We start from the raw sequence: 6,537 nt of genomic DNA, 5'->3' as shown, positions 1-6,537 counted from the left end.
TCATTGCTTTCTCATTAAACTTGTTATTAAGTTCTTGTAATTGAGAGTCTATTGTAACCATAAATATGTCAATTCGATAATGATGCAAGAATGTAATAGGATCTCGTGGATTATGACACTTACGTCAACTCCCTGTGTATAGAGCACTCATATAAGAAATTTCAATGTCATATTTTTCCCAAAACAATTTTACATTTTCAAGAAACTTTTTCCAACCATTTTCTCTCAACTTTTGAATGTGTTTTTGTAGTTTTAACCATTTGGATAGCATTTGAAAGATTGTCATGAGTTTGTTGCTTCAATGCTTGAGATAGAATATCAGTTGATCCCAAGATATCTTTCATTAAATGCAATTTAAAAACAAAATCAATTGACATCATAACATTGTATGCTGCATCGACATCACCCCCATTGAGAGTATGTGGAGCAATCATGCGCATGTGTTATGTTTTTAAGAGCTATCAAAGTTTCCCCAACATCTTTATCAATATGCTTACATAATTAAAATGAGAGCTCCACCTTGTATCTCAAACTCGTTTTAAAGTACCAATTTGATTTTTTATTCTTCCAGTTTCAAGTTCACCAATATAAATGATTATATATGCAATTTCAGCTGCTTGAGTGGCATTTAGTTCATCATTGCACGCGTTACAAGAGGTGCCAACAATATTGACAATGGAACTGAACCTTGTAAAACAAAATTATGGAACTAAAATGAAGTCATTTGATGATGCAGCTAATGCTAGTTGTAGTTGAAGAGCCATGCAGTTCACATAAGAAAAAGGGCAAAAAAATAAAATAAAATTAAGAAATAAAGCTTGCAACCCATTCTACTTACTACGCATATTACTAACACTGACATACGCTTTCTTCCAAATATTTTGCATGTTGAGATTATGACGAGCAATGACAACATATATCTCATTCTTAAGAGTCAAGGAAAATGTTTCATTAACATGCACAAGATCAAATAAATGTTCTCTTTCAAAACCTTCTTTGTCAGCAAACCTCAGAATAAGAGTCATTTGCTCTTTTTTGTATTCATCTATATAGTTTCGACTTTCATTAACTATGATACTAAATTTTGAATTACCAAATTCTTCACGAATTATACTTCATATCCTTCTTGCCATGACGTGTAAAATATCATTTTTGACCGAATGTGAAGTATATTTGACATTTTTAGAGCATTTTCTGAGATAAGCTCATCAACTTTTGCATTGTACGTGAATACAAGTTTCGAGGGATACTTTTTTTTTTTTTTTTGGAAGGGGGACAATTGATCATACCATAAATAAGCTTGGGCCCAAGGCCTTGGGTCCAATTGATACTTAGAAGGCTAAAAAGCCTAAGAGCCTCCACAATCACAAGCCCACCAGATATTAGTTAAACAAGGAGTCTAAGACAAAGGAGGGGGATCATCCCTAAATAAGATAAGAATATAATAATTTCTTCCTAAAAATTTTATCAATTCTATTTTCTGTATGAATACTTTACTGATTTAAATTCCATGGCAAAATGCAATGATAAAATGAATGAAATTCTTCCGTTCATAATCATTGCATCAAGTTGAATACATTTGACTGGATATGAATTAGAATTGGTCCAAAGGGCTTCTGTACGGATAAACTCTTGGGATTCTGTCCATTCATCCGTCCCCTTTGGATTCTCGGCAATCGTGCCAAAATTGTAATTAATAGAATATTTATGTGGTTCCTATGTAATTCCGAATTTGCCCTTTAAAATAGAGAGCCAGAGGACGTAGGAGAACATCTATTAATTGAAAAAGAAGGCAATAATCTATAACGTAATTAAATGAAATTGCAACATTTACTAAGGCCTATACGTACCAAGAAACTAGATAAATCTTATTTTTCACCTTTTATGAACAATTATCTTTCTTTTTATAGGCAAGGTGACTTTCACCTTCAAAGTAGCTTCTCTCTTGTCAAGGTATTAATTGAATCATTATATTTATTTTTTATTATTATTATTAGTTTAAGTATTTTTTTAGATAAGGAGTGATTTAATATGATATCGTCGTGAGTTTGAACCATAAATCTTACAATTTATTTTCATTGCAATTAAAAATTTTTACGTGGTGTCTAGTTTTACACTCAAAGGATAGTGTTAAAGTATTAATTAGGAATAATTGCATCATTTGTTCTTGAAGTTGGTCTAAATTACAAATCATTCTCTGTGATACAAAAAGTTCATGAATGGTCATTTTGGTAAACTATAATTATAAATTACTTCCTGAACCCGTTTTTCGTCCACTAAGTTAACAAAGTCCGTTAGTTTGTCACATTATACTTAATAAAAAATCGACACGTGCCCATTACAATAAAAAAAATATAAATACATTAAAAATATAAATAAATAAAACTTAAAAATAAAAAAATAGAAAATAGTGAAGGGGTGGCCGTGGGATACCCCTGACCACTGAAAATCATCTTTTTAATATGGGACTGGAGTGTTACAATAACAATCTAATTGAATTGGATTAAATTAACCTATATAATCTTATACTCACATTTCAAGACAATCCAAATATAATACGCATACACGAATTACAATTCCTAATAACACTTTGTGTAAGTTAAATTAAGTTCGAACGGGCAAAAAGATTGTGGACCAACATGCATTTATTATATGGAGTTGAGACCATCTCTTTTAATGCCTTCAACCAACCAAGAGCAGTTGAAATCTTTAGTCCTTTTCAAGAAGATATAATATTGTACGTATATACTCGAAACCTCTCATCGGGAATGGATTTGGTACTATAATTAATTAAAAGAGAGATTACTTCTTATTTTCTTCTGATAAAGGACACTTAATTTATTCTCTTCAAATATGGGGTGAATTCTAAATGGTTCAAATTAATGTCCTTGTGGGCTATGAATATGAAAGTGGTTGATTTTGTTAAATATGATGTGATTGTCGGGCCATGGATTGGCTGCCAACACTTAATTTCTGCAGTTTATAACCGTTTGCATGTGAAAAGGGATTTAGCCGGATGAGGTTTTTTTAAAGAGAGTTGATTTTTTGACACTTTAAAACACAACTCTTAATCGCTTATAGTCCTCTAGCTAATTTTAGGTTTTGTTTCTAAAAAAGAAAAAAGAAATAAATAAAAGTTGTCACGTGGACAAATATGATCAAGAGTTGTATCTTGTGGTAGTAATGTATCATATCTCTTTTTCAAATTATTTGTTTGAATCTAAAATTTTTGGACAAGTAATTATGAGATATCACTTATTGAATCCATCTGACCAGATAAGTGGTTGGACAACACATTTTTATTTTGTCAGATAGATTTCATAAGTGATCTCTCACAATCACTTGCCCGCATTCTCTCAAATTCAGAAAAATAATTTAAGAGGATCTTAATCCAATCGATCAAAATTATTTAACACACTTTATTTGACTTTGCTGATGTGCCTTATAAATTATTTTTTCTTATAATTTTTTGTTTTTTTCTTTAACAAAAAGGCTGTCGCATTAAGCTATTAACAAAGTGGGATAAAATGATAAATTTAAGCATTTCTCTCATAATTATTCAGAAAATGATTCTCGTTCAAATAAATCGGAGAATATCAGTTATTGTAAAAGTAAAGACATAATTGTCTTTTTCATATTTTATTGGACATTTATACCCTTATTTTTTCAATAATTGGACTCTAAATGAATTAGAGAGAATCCAAATACTAATTATTCATGGGGGTATTCTGGTTTGTCTAGGTTTCCTGAGGAAAAGGTATTATCCTTATTTTCGGCAAGAGCACTTTTAGACTTTAGAGGGAGTGGAGTGAGTTGTTGGGAGTTATTTTCGTAAATCACTTGGTTAATGAAGTACGAGATTGCTGTGACATGCTCGAGCACTCAAAAGTTCTTCTTTTAAATTTAAAAGGCCAAAAAAAAAAAAAAAAAAGAAGCAAAATAGGAAAGTACTGGTCGGATGTGATCTACTATGCCCACATCATAAATTCTATTTCTACCCCAATTTATGGACACCTTTAAATACCGTTTACACCCAAATAACCATTTCTGTGAAAAATTACTTCCTTCAAACTTCATCTTATTATTGCATTAAAAAGAAGGTTTGGAGAAAAATTTACTTCCACTTTTGCTTTGTTTTTTATGGAAAAATAAACTTCCATGAAATGAAAGAGTTTTCGCGGGAATTGTTTTGATCGTCGAATATCATTGAGAACTAGGAAGAAGTGTTATCGAACGATTTCTTGCAATTTTCCGGTATGGAATGGGTTGAGAATCAAGCTACCAAGTCTCGACCTATACAAAACGCATTGGGTTTTTGTGTTTCTTTCGGTATCATTGATAACAGAAGAGCCTGATCACCATGCTCTTTGACTGCACTCGCCTCTTCTTTACACAAGTTTCCATCTAACAGGTTTTGTTGAACAAGTTTATGGAGATTCTCTATCCTTTCTTTAGCCCATAGTACCTTATAAGATGCTGAGTACTAACGGCTAGACGGTAAGACCCTGTGCACCTTACCTATAGCTTCGCAATGACAACCTTGATCGAATGTGTAGGATAAGTGGGAGGTGGTGACACACAACGACCAATCTGCATAACGCTCATTGCTCTGCCCCAGCCAAAAAAGCCTATTTTTGCTTGCCTAACCAATCATTAAAAATGAGGAAAGAAATAATGAAAGCAAGCCACTCGTCTCCAAGAGCTTGCGTAATGTAAAAGTTAAGGCTGCATTGAAGTAGCACTTTTTCTTTTTGAAGATCTACTGAAGTACCAAAGACGAACAGGGCTCTCAGGCTTTCCCGAGTTTCGAGGTGAAGGAGATGCAGCAAGAGAGGAAGGAGACCTAGCCAAAGTACCAATTGGAACGGTCGAATAGCTCTCCAATCGAAGGGCGGGCGGTGGGAGATTCACATGGTTTACTTTGTGAACCAAGTGAAAGAAGGAATTTGGAAGGCCTTCATTCCTCTTAGCACAAGTGCTAAGCGATAATAATTTATTTCCCTATAGTCAAGCTGTTTCACTCATTTGAAAGAAGTATAAAAAAAAATAGCACTAGGAAAAGACCAATGGAGAGAGATAAGGTTGCAAAAGTGCTTCTAGATTTTATGGAATGGAATAAGGCAGAATTTAGAACAGAGAATAAGTTGACACGGGACGTACCAAAAGAAAGATTTACATAGAAAGAAAGTTGCTTCGAATGAGAAGTTGTCCTTTCAATCTTGTTCTCAGCTCCAGGTCTAGTCCTTTAGGTGAGACTCTTTTACTTTATAGGGTGGTTCCCTTTATGGTTTAGGAATTCGTGGTTGGCTTACTTTTGTTTGTTTAGTTACAGTTCATGCCCACTTCTCATGAACCCCCGCCTGCCCCAACACTGAGTTGCAACTCTTCCTGTAGAAACCTCCTTCAATTTATTCAAGCGATTCAGTCAGTAGGAAAGAAAGTAAGAAAGTCAGATGCCTCTCCTGCAGGTTGAAACATTTCTTTGAATAGATGCGGTTCTCCCCATAATAATAAGAGTGAGCGCTCACTCTTATTATGGGGCCCACCCAATTTTGTTTCGAAATCTCATCTTAGCACAAGCGCTAAGCGATAATAATACTTTTTGAAAATCTCAAATAAAGGGAAGCAGGAGAATAGGTTTTTTTGAAGACCTCTCCCTTCTCCATTATTCTAATCGTTGAATTAAGTAGAACACTCGCCCTAATTCTAAGGATAGATAAAAAGGTGGAAGAGGGTTTCACTATTTCTTTTCTTTTCGAGTCTAATTGACTTCTTTCTTTTTTTCTTTTTTCTTTTTTTTTTCCTCTTTATATCGTTCTGTTGGGAAAGACCAGTAAGGGTCTGTTTGGATTTGCTATTTCAAAAAGTGCTATTTCAAAATAATGATTTTAAAATGTGCGATTTGAAAAAAGTAATTTTTAAAAATACAGTTAAGTGTTTGGTAAAATTGCAGCTTGGCCTTTAAAATCGCAGGTTAGCTTTTTAAAATACTGCGTTTTTAAAAAAGCACCACATTACCTGCGATTTGAATAAGTATTTTTCTGCGTTTTCAAATCACAATTTTTTAAAAACGCAGTTTCCAAACGGTCTATTTTCTACGATTTGGTTTAAAATCGCATTTTTTCTCTACGAAATCGCAATCTCAAACGCACCCTAAGTAGTTTTGGCATATCTCATGCAATCGATTGATTCATTATGAAGAAGATGGAGGAAGGAGGGAATGTACATGAGAGCCATGTTATAAATCTCATAATAATTAAAGTGTGATGAATATGCCACGTACGATTTAATTAGATAAAAATTAAGGTATTCGGTAATTTATTCAAAATAAAGAATTTAATTGTGGAATCTTAATTGGAATCAATATTTATTTCTTGATGGGAATAATGATTATCATAAAATTTTAATTGAGGATCCTTGACCTAGCCTATAAACACAAAGTATGTGTGTTCCATCTATAAGGCATTATTGGGCATAAGTTAGAAAACACCTCTCTACAAAATCCGTTTAAGGTTTCTGTTAATGATAAACTTATTT

This window comes from Alnus glutinosa, chromosome 1 (genome assembly GCF_958979055.1).
Source record: "Alnus glutinosa chromosome 1, dhAlnGlut1.1, whole genome shotgun sequence".
In the NCBI taxonomy this organism is placed as follows: Eukaryota; Viridiplantae; Streptophyta; class Magnoliopsida; order Fagales; family Betulaceae; genus Alnus; species Alnus glutinosa.
This window is presented reverse-complemented; position numbering follows the sequence as displayed.